The sequence below is a fragment of the Myotis myotis genome, unplaced genomic scaffold, assembly GCF_014108235.1.
Source record: "Myotis myotis isolate mMyoMyo1 unplaced genomic scaffold, mMyoMyo1.p scaffold_m19_p_2, whole genome shotgun sequence".
Lineage (NCBI taxonomy): Eukaryota > Metazoa > Chordata > Mammalia > Chiroptera > Vespertilionidae > Myotis > Myotis myotis.
In genome coordinates, this window is record NW_023416324.1 from 157,230,996 (window position 1) to 157,254,850 (window position 23,855).

At 41.2% G+C, this 23,855-nt stretch overlaps 1 pseudogene; it reads left to right on the forward strand.

Annotated features, from left to right (window-relative positions):
* The first annotated feature begins 21,528 nt into the window (after positions 1-21,528).
* Positions 21,529-22,800, forward strand: LOC118675731 (annotated as a pseudogene).
* The last annotated feature ends 1,055 nt before the right edge of the window (positions 22,801-23,855 follow it).

Below are 23,855 nucleotides of genomic sequence, written 5' to 3' on the forward strand. Positions count from 1 at the left end.
ATAAACCTGTGGAGCTCCCCTCTGCAATTAGAATACAGTCTAAACTACTTTCACAGTTGGGAAACAGCTTACCTGTCCAACCTTCTGTCCATTCAACACCTGTGTTCCAATTATACTGAACCAGGCCAATTGCTGTTCTTTGAATACACCTTGGCTTTCAGATGCCCTTGTTTATTTTGCTCACTCTGTTTCCTTATCCTGGATTTCTCTTTATCCCATTCTTTACCTGTTGAATTGCTCCCAAGCCTGCAAGACCCAACTCAAATGTCTTCTTTAATGAAATTCTTCCAGATCTTCTGAGTCAGATCTGTGAGATCAATTAATACCTCCTTCCCAGCACTCTGTGTTTCTGTTACTACACTCACTACATTTGGTATATGTTACAGCTGGTTGTGTCCTCTTGTCTCCCACTAACTGTGAGAGCCTGCCAAGCAGGGTGTGTTTCTGACTTATCTTCATCCCCCCTGGGCAAAGTATAAGGAAGAAAGTAAATCCCCACACCTGAAATAGCCACTGTAAATGTTTTAGTAATCATATTTTCTCACATCTCTTTATGCACATGTCCATCCATATATGCACATGTGCAATCATGCATGCTGTTTTCTTTTGGACACCCTATTTTCTAGTCTTGTCTTTTCTTACTTCATTCTACCCTTACTATTCTCCCTCACTATTTAAAAAGTTAAATATATATATATAATTTTAGAGGTAGAGGCCTGGTACACAAATTCATGCACCACTGGGGTCCTTCGTCCTGACCTGCGGAATTGGGCCAAAACTGGCTCAATTAATAGATTGCCTTCTAAAAGGCTGTAACAATTTGCTCTGCATAATTTTAGCCATTCTGATAAGTAAATAGTAGTTGTTGTTCCTTTAATTTGTATTTCACTGACTACTAGTGAAGCTACTCATGTTCTCTCTCTTTCTCTTTTGGCTTTTCTGTTCTGCAAATTGCCTATTTGGATATGTAGTTAATTTTTCTTTTTTAATCAAAATTCTGGTTACCTTGGGAAAATGCCTACTATTGTCTTTCTCATGCAATTCTAGAGATCTGCCAATCATGAAACCCCACTCTTCTGACCACAATAGTGGGCATGACCCATACTAGGACAAATTCCTGTCCCAGGAACTTAAGTCTTGATTTTTAGGTGAGCATTGTCTTAAATAATTATCCTGAATACCAGCTCTTAAAATCCTAAGATCTACCCTGTTTCTTTTACATATTTTCACACATTTTTTAAGTGATTGCTCTGGGTGTTATAATTTACATCTAAACTTAAAATAATATAATTTAAAGTAATATCAACTTAATTTGTATAGCATATGAAATTTTTGCTTCAAAAAAGCTTCATTCCATCCTCTGCCTTTTGTGCTATTATTTTCACACACACACACACACACACACACACACACACACATATATATATATTACTTGTATTATTTTATACATTATAAGCCCATCAACAGTTTTATAATTGATTATTGTTTAATGCAGTTGTCTTTGAAATCAGGTAGAAGAGTTATAAATGAAAAATGCATTTATACTGTCATGTACTTACCTATGTAGTTATGTTCCTTTATGTGGACTCAAGCTACTGTCTAGCATCCTTTTATTTCAGCCTGAAGGACTCCCTTTACCATGTCTGCTAGCCACATACTCTCTCTTTTCTGTTTTCTTGTAATAACTGAATTTCTCCATTTTTGAAGGACAATTCTGTAGATATAGAATTCTTGGTTGATAGTTTTTTCCTTTCAGGACTTTGAATATGTCATCCCACTGACCATAGTTTCTGATGGAAAGTCAGCCATTAATCTTATTGAGGATTCCTTGTATGTGAAGAGCCATTTTTCTCTTTCTGACAGAGCGTCTTTGGTTTTCTATAGTTTGACTATGATTTGTTCAGGTATGGATCTCTTTGTGCTTATTATACTTAAAATGTTTGGAGCTTCTTATATGTGTAAATAAATACTTTTCATCAAATTTGGGGTGTCTTTAGCCATTATTACTTCAAATATTATTTTTTCTCTTTTCTCTCTATTGTCTCCTTCTGAGACTCACATTGTATTTATGTTGGTACACTTGATGTTGTTACACAAGTTGTTGAAGCTTTGCTTATTTTATTTTTTCTTCTCTCTGTTTTTTAGACTAGATTATCTTAATTGACCTATCTTGAAGTTTTCTGGTTCTTTCTTCTACATGTTAAAGCTCCTCTAGTAAATTTGTCATTTCAGTCACTGTAATTTTCAACTCCAGAATTTATATTTGGTCCATTTTTATAATTTCTGTCTCTTTATTGATATTCTGTATTTTGTGAGACATCCTTCTCATTCGTTTTTGTTTTTGTTTTTTTTTAGTTCTTTACACATGATTCCCCTTCATTATTTGAAGATATTTATAATTCCTGACTTGAACACTTCATCTAGCAAGTCCAAAATCTAGGTTTCCTCAGAGACAATTTCTATTGACTACTTTTGTTTCTCCCTATGTAGTGGCCATTCTTTCCTATTCCTTTGTGTGTGCCTCATATATTTTTGTTGAAAAAGAAAGGGAACTTTAAATTATATAATGTAACAACTCTGTAAATCAGATTTCCCCCACCTACCTCAAAATTTGTTGTTTCTTTTTGTTATTTTTGTTGTTGTATCTGCTGCTAGTGTTTGCTTGCTTAGTGACTTTCCTGGAATTATTATGTGAAGTCTTTGATCTTTGTTTTCTGCAGCACTGAAGTGTCTGCTAAGTTTGCTTAGTAGTCAGCTAATCATTGAACAGAGATTTCCTTAACTGCCTTGAACCAATAGGTTTCTTATTCTTTGCCAAGGAGGTGTGTGTGTGTGTGTGTGTGTGTTGGGACAATACTTCACATCTTGCTTTTCAGAGCCTCCATATCAGACAGAGTTGAGAGATTTTTGGTTATCAAGAAAGCACTGCATGTGCACCTTGCTTTCTATATCTCCAGAAACATTTTGGAGCTTTCATTTAAGTTTTTTTGAAAGCCTCTTGTTTGTCCCAACTGGTATTGCTGCCTCAGGCAGCTGTGATGTTAAAAAATTGTCACTGATTGGTTTTGACAAACACCCTGGGGATAGAGGCTTTCTTGGTGACCAAGCTCTGAGGTCAAATAAAGATAAACCTCTTGAATAGGACTTTTCTAGGGAGTTGCCAGATGGTCAAATAATGACAATTCTCTTGGGACTTTTTGGGGGACTCCAAATCCATTATGCTCCCTCCAGTGGCTGCTAGATTACTGTTTTCCACAGCTATCATAGTTATGTAGCTGCTGGTTTTTCAGACTACTGCAGAACTGGGGTAAAGCAGATATAAATAGGGCATGTTAAAATGCCACAAAGCTTGCTGTTTTTATTGAGATTCAGCCACTTCATTTGAGTAAATGCTCCTCAAATTCCTACAGGTTTTTGATCAATTTCCACAGTTCTGAAAAAGTTGGTTTTGATTTTTCCCCCCCGGCGTTCTTGTTGCTTTTATAAAGGTGTGGATTTTGGAGATACTTGCTCTGCTATTCTGGAAGGTCCTAACTCTGCTATTTCCTTTTTAGTTAAGTTAATACTTAACTAATACTTAGTTAAGTATTCTTATTGTTTTGTCACTATTTTGAGGTGAATATTTTCCCCATACAGAGTTGACTTATATAGAAAAAACTCTTATACAGAGCCACCTTATCCAATTTATTTTCATTATGTTTTTTAAAAAAATCTAGATAATCATATTAAAAATAAATAATTTTTCCAGTATTTATAACAATTACATTTTTCTCATTTTATTAAATTTCCCAGAATCTGTAAAACAATGGTCAATAAGAATGATGTGGAAAATTTCCTGTTTTATGACTGATTTTAACAGCAATGGCCTAATGGTTTCCATGTTTAGAATAATTTATGCTGCTTCTAATTAAATAATTTTATTACATTTAATTTTTTCAACAATGAATGTTGAATTGAATTGAGCTCCTGGTTCACAGAGTTTTGCGAAGCTTTTAAATTTAGGTCTTAACATTACTCTGGGCTATTACTTGAAGGTAACTTGTGAAGTGTCTCATAACCTTGAATTACGTAGGCAGTCAGATGAATTATAAATTGAGATATTACTATAGGAAACTTGAAGAAGGCTAGAGAATATACCCATGCATGTTTTAACAGAAACTTTCTGAAGGTAAAATTTCTACCTGAATTGTTTGTGACTTAAGATAAGGAATCCAAGGAGAAACTAAGATGGCGGCATAGATAAACACCGGGAAATTGCTGCCTCCCACAACAATTGAAAAATATCGCAAAGGACAGAGCAGACATCATCCAGAACAACAGGAAGCCTGGCTGAGTGTAAATTCTACAACTAGAAGGAAAGAAAAGCACACTGAGAGCCAGAGGAGCTGCGGAGGTGAAGTGCAGAGGTACGGCGGCTCGCGCGCGCACGGAAAGGGGGTGGCACCTGAGGACGCAGCTGTTTTTTTTGAATCACAAGCTCCCGACTGCTCTGAACTCCAGTTCTGGGAAGTCTCTGGCGACCCAGGACTCATACGGGGAGAAGCTGGACTGTCGGGCAGCGGGCGAACTTGAGTGCAGCTTTCCCTCAGAGGTGCTTGCAGCAATTATCGGGTCACTGAGATGCGCGACTCCTTAGGAGAATCAGCCATAGCTGTTTTCTCCGCCCTTTGACTCCCTGAGACCCCACCCCACCCAGGCTGCGGCAGAGGCTTTTGCATGTGAATGTACGTAACTGCAGCCGAGCCAGACAGACCCGGAACATCCAAGAGAAGGCCCAAGGCCCCGCAGCGGCTTGCATTGCTTCACAGCTGAGCCTCTTCGTGGCTCCTGCTGTGTGGCCTCAGGCAGAGGCTGAATTAGCACCTCCTTAGATCCAGGAGCCACTGTACCCAGTGGTCAGAGGGGGACCATCCAGATTGCAACTCCTCAGATCCATAAGGGACACACTCAGGGAGCAGACTCAGTGAGCACCAAAGCCCCACTGAAGCAAGTCTTGCCCCAGAAGGGTGTCTTCAGCACAGAAGTTCTCCCACTACAGACACAGCTGATTCTCACAGCCAATTGGCCTGGAGGTCAATTCCTCCCAGTGATCCTACAACAACCAAGGCACCAAGAGTGCACCAAGAGTGTCCACCTCAGGTAACTGGGGAGGCTGAGCCACTGGGCCCTACAGGACACCTGGCGCGCAGGGCCACTCTATCAACACAGGGAAGCAGCCAAAATGCGGAGACAAAGAAACAGGTCACAAATGGCAGAAATGGAGGAAAGCAAACAATTGGATATAGAGTTCAAGGCCACGTTTATAAGGTTTTTCAAGAATTTTATGGAAACCGCCGATAAATTTAATGAATCCCTCAATAAGTATAGTGAGACCATGGAGGACCTGAAAAAGGACCAACTAGAAATTAAGCATACACTGACTGAAATAAAGAATAATTTACAGAGATCCAACAGCAGACAAGTGGATCCCAAGAATCAAGTCAAAGATTTGAAATACAAAGAAACAAAAAATACCCAACCGAAAAAGAAAAAAGAAAAGAATTCCAAAAATATGAAGATAGTGTAAGGAACCTCTGGGACAACTTCAAGCGTACCAACATCAGAATTATAGGGGTACCAGAAGGAGAGAGAGGGCAAGATATTGAAAACCTTTTTGAAGAAATAATGACAGAAAACTTCCCCTACCTGGTGAAAGAAATAGACTTACAAGTCCAGGAAGCGCAGAGAACCCCAAACAAAAGGAATCCAAAGAGGACCACACCAAGACACATCATAATTAAAATGCCAAGAGCAAAAGACAAAGAGAGAATCTTAAAAGCAGCAAGAGAAAGACAGTCAGTTACCTAGAAGGGAGTACCCATACGACTGTCAGCTGATTTCTCAACAGAAACCATGCAGGCCAGAAGAGAGTGGCAAGAAATATTCAAAGTGATGAATAGCAAGAACCTGCAACCAAGATTACTTTATCCAGCAAAGCTATCATTCAGAATAGAAGGTCAGATAAAGAGCTTCACGGATAAGAAAAAGCTAAAGGAGTTCATCACCACCAAACCAGCATTATATGAAATGCTGAAAGGTATTCTTTAAGAAGAGGAAGAAGAAAAAGGAACTCTTGCCATTTGCCACAGCATGGATGGAACTGGAGAGCAGATAAATACCACAGGATCTCACTCATTTGTGGAATATAATGAACAACATAAACTGATGAACAAGGACTGATCCAGAGACAGAGAGGCATTGATTGGACTGTTGGGCCTTGGAGGGAAGGTAGGGGAGGGGAGGGGTAAGGGGGAAAGATCAACCAAAGGACTTATATGCAAGCATATAGGCCTAACCAATGGACACGGACAACGGGGGGGGGAGGTGAGGGCATGAGCGGGGGGGGGGGGGTGGAGGGTAACGTGGGGACAAGGACACATATGTAATATCTTAATCAATAAAAAATATATTTAAAAAAAAGGATAGGGAATCCAAGGCATATGATAAGGAAGGGAATCCCTGTGTCAGGCTGGCACGTGTGATGTTCTGGGATAGGGATAGCTATTATTCTTGCTGTAGAGTCTCTCATGTATTATCTGAAACCCAGGACAATCAATTAATAAAATGGAGTTAACACTGGAACTCTTAATTCCTAAAGATGGCCCCTTCCTATAACCCATGTTAACCCTTCTCATGAAGAAGGTAACCTCTATTCTTTACCCTCTTGACTCCTCATCTTGATTCCTTTTTCATTTTGTTCCATTTGGAATTTAAAATAAAATTCCAGAATTTTTGCTTTGAAATTGACCTAATAGCCACTAGAATCCCCAGGCCTCCCACTCATTAACCAACTAGTAGCATCAGGCATTGAGATTTAGCACCCACCTCAGAATCTTTGGATGCTCTCTGCCTGGCCTCAAAATTACATCCAAAGGTTGGCTCCAGCTTCTACTGGTACCTAGAAGGCTGCAGGTAGTTTATGAATGGTACATTTAAAAAGTGGACTGCTGTCAGATGGCATTCATTCTTTTTTTTTTATTAATTAAATTGTTCAAATTATTACATTTGTTCCTCTTTTTTCCCCCCATAACTCCCCTCCACCCAGTTCCCACCCCACCCTCCTCCCTCACTCCCCATCCACTGTCCTCATCCATAGGTGCACGATTTTTGTCCAGTCTCTTCCCGTATCCCCCTCACCCCTTTCCCCCCCAAGAATAGCCAATCCACTCCCTTTCTATGGCCCTGATTCTATTATAATCACCAGTTCATTCTGTTCATCAGATTATTCACTTGATTTTCAGATTCACTTGTTGATAGATGTGTATTTGTTGTTCATAATTTGTATCTTTACCTTTTTCTTCTTCTTCCTCTTCTTAAAGGATACCTTTCAGCATTTCATATAATACTGGTTTGGTGGTGAGGAATTCCTTTAGCTTTTTCTTATCTGTGAAGCTGTTTATCTGACCTTCAATTCTGAATGATAGCTTTGCTGGATAAAGTAATCTTGGTTGTAGGTTCTTGGCATTCAACACTTTGAATATTTCTTGCCACTCCCTTCTGGCCTGCATAGTTTCTGTTGAGAAATCAGCTGACATTCATATGGGTACTCCCTTCTAGGTAACTGACTTTCTTTCTCTTGCTGTTTTTAAGATTCTCTCTTTGTCTTTTGCTCTTGGCATTTTAATTATGATGTGTCTTGGTGTGGTCCTCTTTGGATTCCTTTTGTTTGGGGTTCTCTGGACTTCCTGGACTTGTAAGTCTATTTCTTTCACCAGGTAGGGGAAGTTTTCTGTCATTATTTCTTCAAATAATTTTTCAATATCTTTCTCTCTCTCTTCTTCTGGCACCCCTTTAATTCGGATGTTGGTGTGCTTGAAGCTGTCCCAGAGGCTTCTTACACTATCTTCGTATTTTCGGATTCTTTTTTCATTTTGCTTTTCTGGTTGGGTGTTTTTTGCTTCTTCGTATTTCAGATCATTGACTTGATTCTTGCAATCCTCTAGTCTGCTGTTGGGAGTCTGTATAATATTCTTTATTTCAGTCAGTGTATGCTTAATTTCTAGTTAGTCCTTTATCACAATCTCAAGGGTCTCATTAGACTTCTTGTAGATCTCATTAAGTTTATCGGCAGTGTCCAGAAAATTCTTGAAAAACCTTAAAAGTGTGGTTTTGCACTCTATATCCAGTAGTTTGCTTTCCTCCATTTCTGTCATTTGTGTCCTTTTTCTTTGTCTCCGCATTTTTTATGCTTCCCTGTGTTGATAAAGTGGTTTTCTGTGCTGAGTGTCCTCTAGGGCCCAGTAGTTCAGCCTCCCCAATTACCTGAGGAGGACACTCTTGGTGCACCCCCTTGTGGGCTTTGTGCACAGTCTTGTTGTAGTTAAGCCTTGATTGTTGTAGGTATCACTGGGAGGTATTGACCTCCAGGCCAATTGGCGGTGAGAATCAGCTGTGTCTGCAGTGGGAGAACTTCTGTGCTGGAGACACCCCTCTGGGGCAAGACTTGCTTCAATGGGGCTTTGGTGCTCACTGAGTCTGCCCCCTGAGTGTGTCCTTTATGGTTCCACAGAGCTGTAAACTGGATGGTATCACTCTGACCTCTGGGTTTCCGGGCTCCTGGATCTCTAGGGAGGTGCTAATCTAGCCTTTGCCTGAGGCTATCCAGCAAAAGCCTCCCTGCAGGGCTTGGGCGGGCGGGTCCCACGGAATCAACAGGGTGGGGATAGCAGTTATGGCTGCTCTCAATCCTGCCCTCAGAGTCACCGCTTCTCAATATCCCAGTAATTGCTGCAAGCCCCTCGGAGAGAAAGCTACCCTCGAGTTCTGACCGATGCCAGACAGTCCCACTTCTCCCGTATGAGTCTGGGTCCCTAGAGACTCGCCTGGAACTGGAGCTCAGAGCCTGAGAATCCCTCCTGATTGAAAACGACAACCGCACCCTCCGCTGCAAGCCCGCTCCACATGCACCTCCGCACCTTAGTATTTTACTTCCGCACTGCGCCTCCTCTGAGTCTCTGTATGCTTTTCTCTTTCCTTCTAGTTGTAGAATTTCCACTTAGCCAGCCTTCCTGTGGTTCTGGATGATGTCTGTTCCATCTTTTAGTTGTATTTTTGAAGTGGTTGTTCGAGGCAGCAAACTCCGGTGTTTACCTATGCTACTACCTTGGTTTCTCCTGGCATTCATTCTTTTATTATTATATTTTCACAAAAATTAATCAAGTATAGGAGATACCAACCTCTTCCTCTCTGTATTTTCTTACCTTCCTCCAAAATATAGTTTTTCTGTTTTCTCAGAAGTGTTATCAATCTTCTCAGAAGAGCAGCAATCCTTTTTACTTTCACCTCCCACTTGTTTCTTAGGGGAGGTAGAATGGTTTATATGATTGCTATTTTAGAAAAAGAGTTATTGCATTCATTTGGCCAAGTCCCTCCTTGACTTTCTTTTGGAATGATGTTGCCCACAGGAGATGTGCATTCTTTTCTTCTTTGTATTGTAGATTAGTTGGAACAGACCCTGCTTGTGGTTGTACAATTTCTGCCTATAATTAACTTCAATTTGGGAAGAGGGATTGTGAAAGTGACTTTGACCTCTAATACAGGCTGTGTTCTCCAATCTAGCATTACAATAAAAAGCTGGTATTTGTATTATTATCTGACTTCTGGATTGATATTTCTACATTCCGGAACTCAGAGGCAATAGGGTTGTGATTCTCACTATCAAACTTCAATTTTTGGTGTTCTTCATTGTTAGAAAGTTAAAGAATTATACGCATGGTCACTGACTTCAAGAAATTTGTAGCTTTGTAGTGGAGATGATACATTTACATAGATGACAATTCAAATGAGGATATTACCACAAATATTTTGGCTTAAGGTTTTATGACAGAATCTGAGGATACAGAAATATGCTGTGGTTTCTGTTTTTAAGGACTATTCAGTAAAATCTTCACAGAGAAAAGGGAACTTGACCTAGTCTTTAAAGGGTGGCATCTCAAAGGGCAGAGATAGGAAGATATTCCAGGGAAGAGGAAATGAGCATGAGCATAAGCATAAGCTTGGAGGCAGGAATCAGAGCAAGCAGTCCATATTGATAAAGCTGCATGGATCTTTCAGGAGAGCAATGGGAAATAACTAGACAGGTATATTGGAGTTAGATTGTGTGTTTTCTTCATTGCTGGCCTCATCAGAGGCAATAGTGCCTGATGGTTAAGAGTCAGTGACACTGGGTAAAAAATAAAAGGGGGCGGGGGGTGGGGAGTGGAGGGAAGGTTCTCAATAGAGGCTAAACTCCTTAAGAGAAGTAAAATATTCTATATACTTCTCTCTGTAAACTTACTCAGTATTCAATTACTGACTGACGAAGACTGCAAAGATATTCTACTTTAACTTTTTCATTTTAAAAATGAAGAAAGAAGCTCATAGAGATGAAGTGAATATTCATATGAACACTAGGAGCATATCTGAAAAACTTAAAAATGATGTCAATATGTCCTGGTCAGTGTTCTCAGTGGTTAGAGCATTGGCCCACATACCTGAAGAGTCATGGGTTTGATTCCTGGTTGAGGGCACGTAGTTGGGTTGCAGATTCGATCCTGCATAGGGTGCGTGCAGGAGGCAACCAATCAATGTATCTCTTTCACATTGAAATCTCTCTCTCTCTCTCTCTCTCTCTCTCTCTCTCTCTCTCTCTCTCCCACCCTCCCACCTTTCCTCTCTCCTTCTTTTCTACTCTATCTAAAATCAATGGAAATATACCCTCAGGTGAGGATTAACAAACAACAAAAATAATGTTAATGTGGAAAATTCATTCCAAGAAATAAAAGCAGAAATAGCATCATCTTTGAATGAGAAGGGCAGATATACTCTAGAATTTCAATAACACAACAGGTAATGAGCTGTTTCAGAAACACAAACTAAACAATATCTTACAACGTGAGTGGGAAGATTCCTACTCCTTGCATGTGTGGACACTGGTCTTTGTGAACCAGAGGTACTGAGTCACAGTAATTAGTAGATTATTGTTAGCTTATATATTTTTTTCATGTTACAGTCATGCACCAAAATGACTCTAAGGTTACCTTTCAATCCTCAGCAAGCCTTTAAAAGGTAAGAGACATCGTTTGTTGGTGCCTGCTAAGATGATGGGAGGTCACTGGAAAGGGTTACCATTATGAGTCTTCGTAGGGAACCTGCCTCCTAGGCCTCACTTGTCAGACAGTGAGTTCCACAGGACAGGCAGGAACAAGATACAGAGGGGAACACCTGTGGGAAACAGAAGTAAACATTATATTAAGAATAATTAAATTAATAAAATGGACGTTCTCCAACCCACTTCATCACTGAATATATAATGCACTGTGGCCAGAGGGAGAGTTTTAATGAGCACCAGACACCCCGAAACTAGGTGTCCAGAATCCAGCACAGTTGATGCAAATTGCCAGTCCTTTGAGGTTGGGAAGCTTGCTGGTTGTCTAGACCTTCTTATGGATGAAAGTTGAGACGGGCTCAGCCTATAGTGCTCTTAAGCAAATGTCTTTTTTGCTTTAAAAAAAAAAGGTATATTTATTCAAGTAGCATACAATTCACCCATTTAAACTTTACAACTCAGCAGTTTTCAGTACTTTCACAGATACCTGCAACCATTACCCCAGTCAATTTTAAGGTAATTTTATTTCCTCAAGAAACTTCACCCAGTGAGAATAAAATGTAGAATTACATATGATCCAGCAATTCCAATCTTGTGTATATACCATAACGAATTGAAAGCAGGGACTCAAACAGATATTTCTATATTTGTGTCTGTACCAGCATTATCTGCAGCAGGCAAAAAAAAAAAAAAAAAAAGGTGGAAGCAATCAAAGTGTCCATCACTAGATGAATGGAAAAACAAAATATGGTATATACATATAATGGAATATTAATTATCCAGTCTTAAAAAGGAATGAAAGTCTAACTCAGTGATGGCGAACCTATGACACGCGTGTCAGAGGTGACACGCGAACTCATTTTTTTGGTTGATTTTTCTTTGTTAAATGGCATTTAAATATATAAAATAAATATCAAAAATATAAGTCTTTGTTTTACTATGATTGCAAATATCAAAAAATTTCTATATGTGACACGGCACCAGAGTTAAGTTAGGGTTTCTCAAAATGCTGACATGCCGAGCTCAAAAGGTTCGCCATCACTGGTCTAATTCATGGATGAACCTTGAAAACATTATGCTAAGTGAAATCAGCCAGTCACCAATGACAAATATTGTATAATTCCATTTATATGAGGGACCTAGAGTAGTCAAATTCATACTGAGAGAAGTAGAATGATGGTTGCCTGGGGTTGGAGGGAGGGGTGGGAAAAATGGGGAGTTATTTTTTAATGGGTGACGAGTTTCAGTGGGGGAAGATGAAAAAGTTCTGGAGAGGGTAGTGATGATGGTTGCACAAGAAATGTGAATGTGCCCAGCTGGCGTGTTTTAGTGGTTGAGTGTTGACCTACTAGTATGAACAAGGAGGTCATTGTTCAATTCCCAGTCAGGGCACAGGCCAAAGTTGCGGGCTCCATCCTCAGTGTGGGGTGTGCAGGAGGCAGCTGATCAATGATTCTTTCTCATCACTGATGCTTCTATCTTTTTTCCCTCTTCCTTCCTCTCTGAAATCAATAAAAATATATATATTTTTAAAATGTGAATGTGCTTGATGCTACAGAACTGTACACGTAATAATGGTTCAATTAGTACTTTTTTTTATATATATTACCATATTTTTTAAAAATATATTTTTATTGACTGGAATCAAACCTGGGACCCTTCAGTCCGCAGGCTGATGCTCTATCCACTGAGCCAAACCAGTTAGGGCACCATATCTTTTTTAAAAGAGGGGGTATCATTTTTAGGCCCTTGGGAAGAAAGATCCTTTCTTGCCTATCTCCAACACAACTGAAGGTCACCGTGCAGAAAGGGTGTGGACTGCGGAGGCAGACCGGCTTCTTGCCTCCACTTGCAAGCCATGTGACCAACACACTCTATCTGTTCTGTTTCCTCATCTCAAAAATGGGAATAATAAAGCAGCGGCTCAGATATTGTGGAGCTTTCTTGAAATCTAACATCCTGTTAGACCACTGTAGAGTATATTCTCCAACATAAAATGGCATTAAAAAAAAGAAAACCCCATATTCTTTAGCTATCACCCCTCCCCCCAGTTCTCACTCCCCCTTCCTTCTACTGCCCTAAGCAACGGCTAACCTACTTTCTCTACATGTAGATTACCCTATTCTGGGCTTTTGTATAAATACAATTATATAATCTGTGATCTTTTGTGAATGGACTTCTTTGTCTTTTTTGCTTTGAACTAAGCTGCCTCTGCCTGTGAGAAGCTGCATTTCCATAGTGGGGAACATAGGGGCTGTGGGCAACCCTGGGCAGGGCCAATTGGATTATTAGGAATGAAAACTAAATGAAAGTCCTAAAATTTAAAGCAGTTTTAATTTTTCTTATTATGAAGTAATATATTTATTTTAAAAATCTCAAAGAATATTGAATAGCAAAAATAACAAAATAAAATACAGCTCTAATCTCACCACCCAGAAATAACCACTGTCATCATTTCGAGAAATATTCTTTCATATTTTTTTGCTACGCATATTACATTCTCATATACACATATATTAAATGTGCTTTTTAAATATTTTTTTTTCTGTTTAAAAAAGATACTAGAGGCCTGGTGCATGAAATTTGTGCACTGAGTGGGGGGTGGTGTCCCTCAGCCCAGCCTGCACCCTCTCCAATGGGACCCCTCAGGGGATGTCTGACTGCTGGCAGTCAGACATCCCTCTCATAATCTGGAACCGATGGCTCCTAACCACTTGCCTGCCTGCCTGCCTGATTGCCCTTAACCACTTCTGCCTGCCTGCCTGGTAGCCCCCTAACCACTTCCCTGCCAGCCTGATTGACACCTAACTGCTCCCCAGCCAGCCCGATCTCCCCCAACTGCTCTCCCCTGCCAGTCATCTTGTGATGATGTGGGGGTGGCCACCTTGTCACACGAGGGTGTGAGGGTCAATTTGCATATTACTGCTTTATTATATAGGAAGGATAGATGCTTTCATATAGCTATCAAACCAGCATAGAGATATACAATTTAGAATGTATTTTATAACCCCTTCATACGTGTATATTTTCATTTAAGAATAGATCATGACATTTTTCATGTTAGCACATAGAAATTTATTTCATTTTTTTAAAAGGTTGCTTAGTAGCCTATGTCATTATTATTTTTTTTTTTTGTCATTCTCCATGGATAAATTTAGTGTAACTTCTTTTTTTAAAAAATTTTTAATATATTTTATTGATTTTTTACAGAGAGGAAGGGAGAGGGACAGAGTGTCAGAAACATCGATGAGAGAGAAATATTGATCAGCTGCCTCCTGCACACTCCCTATTGGGGATGTGCCCGCAACCAAGGCACATGCCCTTGACCGGAATCGAACCTGGGACCCTTGAGTCTACAGGCCGATGCTCTATCCACTGAGCCAAACCAGCTAGGGCAAATTTAGTGTAACTTCTAAAATTTCACTGAAATGATACAATCAAGATATTTATACTTGTTTCTTTTTGCCAGTATTTCCTAAAAGTTTGAGTTTTGGGGTCAAAAGGTATGGAAATACACTATTGTATAACCTGCCTTTAAAAAACAATAACCTATTAATACATTATGAACTTCTTTTCAAATAATTAAACATTTAGTTGCCTAATATTATAATCTATTAATGTATTAAAATTTATTTTCCCAATGTCTTACCATTAGCAATTGAGTTATTTCTACATTTTTCTCTACTATAAAAAAATTTTCGATAAACATTACTTTAGCTAAATCGTTTCATGCATGCTTAAAATGTCAAGATATAGAATTGCTCATTTAATGTGCTCATACACATTAAAAATAATTTTTATGTCTTTTTTCTTATTACAAAAATAATACCTGTTCATCCTAGATTAGAAAATACAGATAGGTAAGAAAATTAATACATAACCTCACCACCCAGAGGTAACCCTTGGTAATGTTGTGGAGGTAACAGCTGGTAACTATTTTGTTTGCATATTTCTTTTTATATGAATGCAAATATAGAAAACGTTCTGCTTTGAACCATCTATAATGGGCATCTTTTCATTTACCTCCACTGTCATTTTTAATATCTAAAATTATTATCTTATCTAATAAAAGAGACACATGGTAATTAGCGTACGACCGCTACCCTTCCCATTGGCTAATCAGGGTGATATGCAAATTAACTGCCAGCCAAGATGGCGGCCGGCAGCCAGGCAGCTTGAAACTAACATGAGGCTTGCTTGCTTCAGTGATGGAGGACTCCAATGTTCCCCGCCTGCCGCTGCTGGCCTCTGAGCTGCAACTCTAAGCAACTATGTTACAAATATAGAAGCTAAACAAAACCCCAGAAACCTGCTTTAGTCGCCCGGCTTCAGCCAGCAGGATCGCAACATTGTTTCAAATACAGAAGGTAAACAAAGGCCAGAAACCTGCTTTTAGCGGTGGAGGCCTAAGAGCTGGAGCCTCAGAGCTAAAGCTGGCCCAGAATAAAAAAGAAAAAGAAAAAAAGGAGCGGTTGGGAGCTTCAGTCACATGCCAGCCTGAAAACAGCCCTCAGCCCCTCACCCAGACTGGCCAGGCACCCCAGTGGGGACCCCCACCCTGAAGGGTATGTGACCAGCTGCAAACAGCCATCAACCCCTCATCCAGGCTGGCCAGGCACCCCAGTGGGGACCCCCACCCTGATCCAGGACACCCTTCAGGGCAAACCAGCTGGCCCCCACCCGTGCACCAGGCCTCTATATAGTAAAAAGGTAATATGCCTCCCAGCACCAGGATCAGAGTGACAGGGGGCAGCACCCAAACCCCATGATCGCCCTGCAGCTCTGTGTGTGACAGGCTGTGGTGCCCCAACCCCCTGATGGGCCCTGCTCTGTGCGTGACAGGGGGGAGCTCCCCAACCCCCTAATCGACCCTGCTCTGTGCGTGACAGGGTACGGAGCCCCAACCCCCCTGATGGGCCCTGCTCTGTGAGTGACAGGGGGCAGCGCCCCAACCCCGATTGGCCCTGCTCTGTGCGTGACAGGGGGTGGCGCTGCAACCTCCCCATCGACCCTGCCTTGAGTGTGACAGGGGGCGGTGCCCCAATCCCCCAATCAGCCCTACCCTGAGCATGACTGAGGGTGGCATCGCAACCTCCCGATCCGCCCTGCTCTGTGCATGACAGGGGCGGTGCCCCAACTCCCCAATCAGCCCTGCTCTGAGCCTCACCAGGGGCTGCACCTAGGGATTGGGCCTGCCCTCTGCCACCCGGGAGCAGGCTTAAGCCAGCAGGTCGTTATCTCCCAAGGGGTCCCAGACTTCGAGAGGGCACAGGCCGGGCTGAGGGACCCCCCTCCCTTCCCCCTGAGTGCACAAATTTTTGTGCACCGGGCCTCTAGTATCTTATAGATGCAAAATGTTTTGATACAATCCTCATTGCTGGGCATTTAGGTTGTTAATGTACATATTTTGAAAACTTTTCAGGTGGATGTAGTACATATAGGGGAAATCATCTCACTGTCAAAGGGCCCTGAACAAAAGCGCCGGCCTCTTTATGGACCCGTGGGCCAGGGGCGGGAGAGGGAAGGAAGGCTGAGTAGTAGAAAAGTACTGAGCGGAAGTAGAGAAAAGTGTAATGTATTGGCAGTGCAAGTCTGCTGTGGGAGGGGTGCTTCTCCCCATGAGGCCTGCCAGGCAAAACCTCATAATTTCTTATGACCGAGTCTGAAATATTACACATAGGATATTGGCCTGGAGCTGGACTCTTCAATTAACAATGACAAACTTCCAAAACGTGTACAGTGCCCCTCTCCACCCAAGTGTGTGAGAGTGCCAGTGGAAACAGCAGTTTGTCAGCGGCCCAGTAGGGAGGAGTGAAATGATTTCCTTTGAGGTGTGTAGACTGACATCTGAGTTTGGGACAAAGAGTTCCGGCATGGCTGGACAACTGAATGAGCCCCAGAGAACCCTAAGCAGGATCTGATGTACTGGGCCCCCCACTTTTGGGAGGTGAGACTGTATCGTCTCCATTATCCACTCAGCTGAGGGCTCTACTATTAGAGTGAAACCTAAGCACATATTGTGTGAATGTTCAGCTGTACTCCATGACCTCAGAAAGATATGACAAATCCTCTGAATTTTTATTTTTCCCTAAGAAAGACTCTATCTTGGTTCATCCCTCTTCAATTTCCTCTAAATCCTTTTTCAATTTGCATGGTCTCATTGAGGAATGGATTCTCTCAGTCCCTAACCTACTGTGTATACTGCTTGCTTATTAAATTTTTCCTGTTTCACAATTTACATACTTTGCGATTTAATGGAGAGTCGGCACTCTCTGGTTGCCTCATCCACACTCTTCATTATTTCATAAACTTTGATCACATCTCCTTTCAGAATGATTGCAAGGAATGTTATGAAGGGCTTAGGCAAACCAGGAATTTCCATATGCTGTATGTGGTGTTACTTTTCGGGGAGTAATTTATAAGTAGCTAAATGCATATAACAAGAAATTGAGAGGGACATTTTCTGTTTCTAAATTGCATTTAAACCCAAAGGTGATCCACAAGACACTAGGAAACAAAAAAACAAAAAAATTAAGATATGTATACATTTCCAGGAGAGCCATCAACTGGTCACCTTGAAGGAAACAAAACTGGCACTGCTACTAGCAAGACCACCCAACCAAAATGCCGAGTTAAATTAAGAAGACTGGAAGGAACAGGGGAATGCTCAGCGGTGGTCCCTGGTCCTGTGAGAAAAGACAACAGTGATCACTCTGAGAGGCTTTTCTCTTTTCCTTTGGGGAATGAGGGATGCTTTCCTGTCCTTGAATCCAAGTGAATGGGGTGCCAAGAGGATCATTAACAAAAATTAGGGCTGCCAGCAAGAAAGGGAGATAGACATTTCCTTTCCTAAGAGAGGTCTGCTCAGGCATGGACAGGTTTACTAATATCTTTCCCTGGGTGCCTACCTGACATGGAAGAAAGAGTTGGATAAAGTACACAGTGGCTAGCTTTCCATGACCTTGTGTGGCAAGGACACGTGGTTGTCCTATGGATTGAGAGGGCCCTGCGGAAGGTGTCTGGGCTTGAATTATCTTGCAGCACTCCATCCAAGAAGGTTACCCATTCAAGGAGCAACAACTGTGACGTGAAGGACCCCAGCCGTCCAGTGGTGGGAAGTAAGGTAGCGAGTGGAAGAGGCTGAGTCAGAACTGCATCATCCACGTGGGGGAACTACAACAGAGAGGGAGGCCTCACGAAGAACTCAAAATCTTGATGCTTGCCAGCAAATAACATCAACCATCTGCCCGAATTAGCCAGAGAAGCAGCATGGCCCACAGAGATGTTTCAAGTCAAGATGTTTGGCTTTCCCATCATCTCCATTCCTCCTCCGTTTCATTCGTTGAAGGAGCCCTTCCAAATCTCTCCAAAGAAGGGGAAAGCTTTGAATCAGCTTTGAAGTTTTAAATGGACTGGCAAGTTATGGAAATTGCTCAAGACATGCTTAAGAGCCCAACGGGTATTTAACATAACATAGTTGAAAGTGATGATTGGAAAAACAATACCACTCACATTGCTTATTCTTTACCAAGAGAATCTTTAAAAATAAACCAGCTTCATGCACATCTGCTTTGATCCTGCAATTCCCCGGACTTCAAATGTAGTAGCTAATGTACGACAAGTTATATATTCAAGGATAGTCATTGTAATACCGTCTGTATTAGCAAAACAATAGTAACAACAAAATAATAGCGACGAAAAACTAGAAACAACATGATGCTATTAATAGGATGCTGGTTAATCACATAATTACTTCAGAATCACACAACAGAAAGACGGAGGGAGAGATGTATGTATTGACTTAGAAACAGCTCCATGATGTTTTGTTATATGAAAAAAGCAAGGGGCAGCACAATGTGCATAATTCTTTAAAAATAAAAAATCTGCTTGTATAAGTATTTTTGAGTATTTACTGAGTATACCAATATATGAATTTAAAACTAAGAATTTACAAGAAATTTAAGAGCCATTTCCTTTAACATGAATGACAGGAAGATTTTCATTTGATACATTTAGGTGCTATTTGAATTTGTTACTCAGGGCATGTGGTTATTTATTTTTTTAAATGTTAAAAGTAAAGTAGGTTGTACAACAGCATGGATATACTTAATGCTCCTTGCCTTTACACTTAAAATGGCTAAAAGGGCACGTTTCATGTTATGCACATTTTCCCACAATGAAACATTAAATAAATATATGTACATTCATTTTAAGTAAAAGAAGTTCAAGGGAAGAATGCAGAGTGAATGTGTGTGTGAGAAGGCTCCAAGGTGGCAATAAAAACAAGTTGAAAACCTGGTCTTGTGACTCTCTCTGAAGGCTATTGCATAGGAAGCCTACTGGGGCTTTTATGGGGGTTAGAAAGGAGCCAGGACATGCATATTTGTCTGGAATAAGTTGGGGAGGGGAACCTGGTAATTTTTTATTTCCATTTGAGTTGTGATTAGACTCTGCACTGTTGTGTGAAATTAAAGCGCAGACAGATTTATTGGGTAGTGTGACCAGTTTTCTACTTGAGTAACCCAGGGTTTGACTTGCACAAAATCCTATACAAAACCCGGGCTGGATTCTTAGTGGATGACTCATGGACTCCATTCTAGCAGAGCAGAAAAGGACATTGAGTATGCCCTCCTTTTACTTGAGGACATTGAGACCCAGGAGTGACATTAGGGACGGAATTAGGAGTGTAATTCAGGTCTATGGGCACCCAGATCAAGTACCGTTTTTCTAAAAAGTGATACCAAACTATTTTAGTAATGGCTTGACTATCTTCATTCAATTTTTCTTCCTGTAATTTGCCCAACTGATCCTCAGAATTGAAGGTCTGGTGTTTGGTCATGATTTTTTCCTGATACATTGCCAGATTATGGTTGCTAACACACTATCTAGAATGTTTGCACCCATCCTATATAATAAAAGGGTAATATGCAAATCAACTGAATGGTGAAATGACCAGTCGCTATGATGTGCACTGACCACTAGGGGGCGGACGCTCGATGCAGGAGCTTCCCCCTGGTAGTCAGTGCACTCCCACAGGGGGAGCACAGCTCAGCCAGAAGTCGACTCACAGCTGGCAAGTGCAGCAGCGGTGGCTGAGGGGCTCAGACTCCTGGGGGGGTTGGAGGGAGGGGAATGTCCAAGCAGGCCTAAGCTGGCAGGCGGGTATCTCCCCCCCCAGGGGTCCTGGACTGTGAGAGGGTTCAGGCTGGGTAAGGGGACCCCCCTCCCCCCGCCCCACACACACACACTGCACAAATGTTGTGCACCTGGCCTCTAGTATTTCATATATGAGATTAGGCTATGGTTTTCTGTTTTTGTACTATTCTTTTTCACCAATTCAGTGATACCTATTTTTTCATGTTTCAGTATCTTTGCAATCATGATGCAGCTGACAATTGCTGTCAGCCAGGCCTGAGTCACGCTGTAGCTGTGGTAGCCCGTGCCTGTTATACTTGTCTGAAACCTTCCACTGACACCTGCAGAAGAGCATGGAAGCTATGGCATCAAAATTTACTGTGTGAACGTCAGCAGTTTGGAGAGAAAAAAAAAAAAACACAAAAACCCCTACAGACAATAATGGACCTGCTTGCAGGAAAAGCAGTATTCTTAATGCTTTTGTGGCACAGAGGACAATGTTATATGGAAAAACACAGACATCAGCTTTGAATTGAAAAGTGATTCAGAAGAGCTTCAGAATGAATATGAAGTTTTCTTTTTTTAAATGAATGCACAAGAGTAATAGAAGATAATCTTTTAAAATAAGCCTAAAGCAGTGCTTTCACGAAATATAAAATAAAAATTGTAAGTGCTAAGAAAGTATTTTTGTAATGATACATAACACAATGTGAATTTTACAATCATTGGCGTCTTAGGTTGGATGAAAAGCGTCAACTATATCAAGCTTTGTTATTAAACCTTAAAATGAATTGAAGCGAGTCTGATTTTTTCCTTTAGGCTTTGAGCATTTAAAGTAACATCAGGCCCCCCCAAAATAAAAAATAAAGTAACAGCAGGCCCTAGCCGGTTCGGCTCAGCGGGTAGAACATCGGCCTGTGGACCACAGGCTCCCAGGTTCAATTCCTGTCAAGGGCAAGAGCGCGTTTCTGGGTTACGGGCTCCTCCCCGCCCGCCCTGGTCAGGGCTCCTGCAGAAGGTAACCCAATGACGTGTTTCTCTCTCTAAAATCAATGGGGAGGCGCGCCCCCTCCCCTCCCCACCTGGAAGAGCCGCCTGAGCTGCGAAGTTGGGCGGAGCGCGGGCCCAACCCCCAGCAGAGCGGCTCCTCGCGTAGCGCGTTTGCCTCACCCCCCCCATCCCCTCCACCCCCCCGCGTTCGCGCCCTTCCCCGCCCCCCGCTCCCGCCCCCGCCTCCGCAGGCCTCCCGGCGCTCCAGGGCCGGAGGCATGACCCCACCGCCGGCCGGAGCTCCCGGTGCCCCTGCGCCTCGGGAGAGCGCACCCCAAGTGGCTCCTGACACTGCGTATTCGCCCTCACCTACATTCAAGGTGACTAGTGATCGAATTGCACTGGTTGGTCAAGATATTCTTTTAATCCTGAAGGAAAGAGATGAAAATGCTCATTACCCAGTTGTGGTTAATGCCATGACCCTTTTTGAGACCAACATGGAAATTGGGGAGTATTTCAATGCATTCCCCAATGAAGTACTAACTGTTCTTGATAACTCACTGCGAAGATCAGCCATGACGATTCTCGAGTCCCTTTTTCAGCCCGAGGGGGTCTCCCTGAAGCAGAATCTTCATGCCAGGATATCAGGTTTGCCCGTTTGCCCTGAGCTGGTGACTTTTTATCTGTCACTGGGACCGTGATTGGAACAAGTCTGGTGAAGATCCTGGAGTGTGGACGGGATTACATGTGTAACAAATGCAAGTATGTATTTGTGGTCAGGGCTGACTGTGAGCAGTATTATACCTTCTGCCGGCCCTCCTCATGCCCCAGCTTGGAGAGCTGTGATTCTTCAAAATTCACTTGCCTCTCAGACTTACCTTCATCTCCAACCAAGTGAAGAGATGATCAGGAAATCAAAATTCAGGAACAGGTTCAAGGGCTGGCTATTGGAAGTATTCCACGATCCATGAAGGTTATCCTAGGACAGTGATGATGAACTTTTTGAGCTTGGCGTGTCAGCATTTGGAAAAACCCTAACTTAACTCTGGTGACATGTCACATATAGAAATTTTTTTTATATTTGCAACCATAGTAAAACAAAAACTTATATTTTTTGATATTTATTTTATATATTTAAATGCCATTTAACAAAGAAAAATCAACCAAAAAAATGAGTTCGTGTGTCACCTCTGACATGCGTGTCATAGGTTCACCATCACTGTCCTAGGAGATGACGTAGTAGACACTTGCAAATCTGGTGATGACCTCACTATGTATGGGGTTGTAATGCAACGGTGGAAGCCCTTTCAGCGAGATGTGCGCTGTGAAGTGGAGATGGTCCTGAAAGCCAATTATGTCCAAGTAAACAATGAGCAGTCTGCAGGGATCATCATGGATGAGGAGGTCCGAAAGGAATTTGGAGGTTTGGGGGAACACTATTAACAGTGATTCCTTTGCAGGAAGGAATGAAATATTGGCCAGTTTATGCCCTCAAGTTTTCAGGATGTATCTAGTAAAGCTGCTGTGGCCTTGGTACTGGCTGGTGGGATTCAAAGGACTGATGCTGCAGGAACACGAGCCAGAGGTGAACCTCATCTTTTATTGGTTGGGGATCCTGGCACAGGGAAATCTCAATTCCTCAAATATGCAGCAAAGATTACACCAAGATCTGTGCTCCCCACAGGAATTGGATCTACTAAGTGCAGGTATTTTACATGACCATTTCATTTAATGTCACTACACAAACTAATACAATGGGTTTTTTCTTATTAAAAAGTACCTACAATATGATAAATTTCAAGCTAATTTCCGAGTTACTGCCAAAAATGGAAGGACATATGTAGCATTTCTTTCGTAGCTCTTATGAAAATATTTTAAAAGCTCCACCATTACTTATTTTCCAAAAACTTAGTCTATATATCTTTTTGCATCTTAGTTTTGAATGATGCTATTCACTTTTCTCATTATCTAGTGTTTATCTTCATACATACTTATGCATGAAAAAGTTATGTATTACCTGGCATTGTTTGAGGACCCAAAGAGCAGAACATTGAAACAAATTAAATAGGAAGGTAAAAAAAAAAAAAAAATCAATGGGGAAAAAATATCCTTGGGTGAGGATTAAAAAATAAACTAAAGATCAACTAACACTAGCTGTGAACCCAAGTCATCCTGAGGTCTTTTCCCATGCAAGGTTTTTAAGTATCATTTCAAGTTTCTTATACATTGGTCTATTCCTATTTTTCTTATTTCAGGATCCATTTTTTTTTAATTGTATTTCTACTAGGAAATCACCCATTTTCTTTAGAATTCCAATTTCTTGCCACAGATTCCTCTATCCTTTTAATTTCTACTTGTAGGTTTCTACAGAATCCATAATTTTTTTCATTTTTGCTCAGTTTTTTCTTAATCAGGCCAGATTTTATTAATCTTTTTCAAAGGAGGGCATTTGTATTTATTTGTACTTTCTGCTTCTTTTCTATTACATTCATTTCAGCTTTCATCTTAATTTCCTCTTCCTAATTTCTTTCAGTTTGCTACTTTTTTCTAACTTCTTAAGGTAAAAACTAACTTTATTTTTTGACATTATCTTCTTTAATAATGA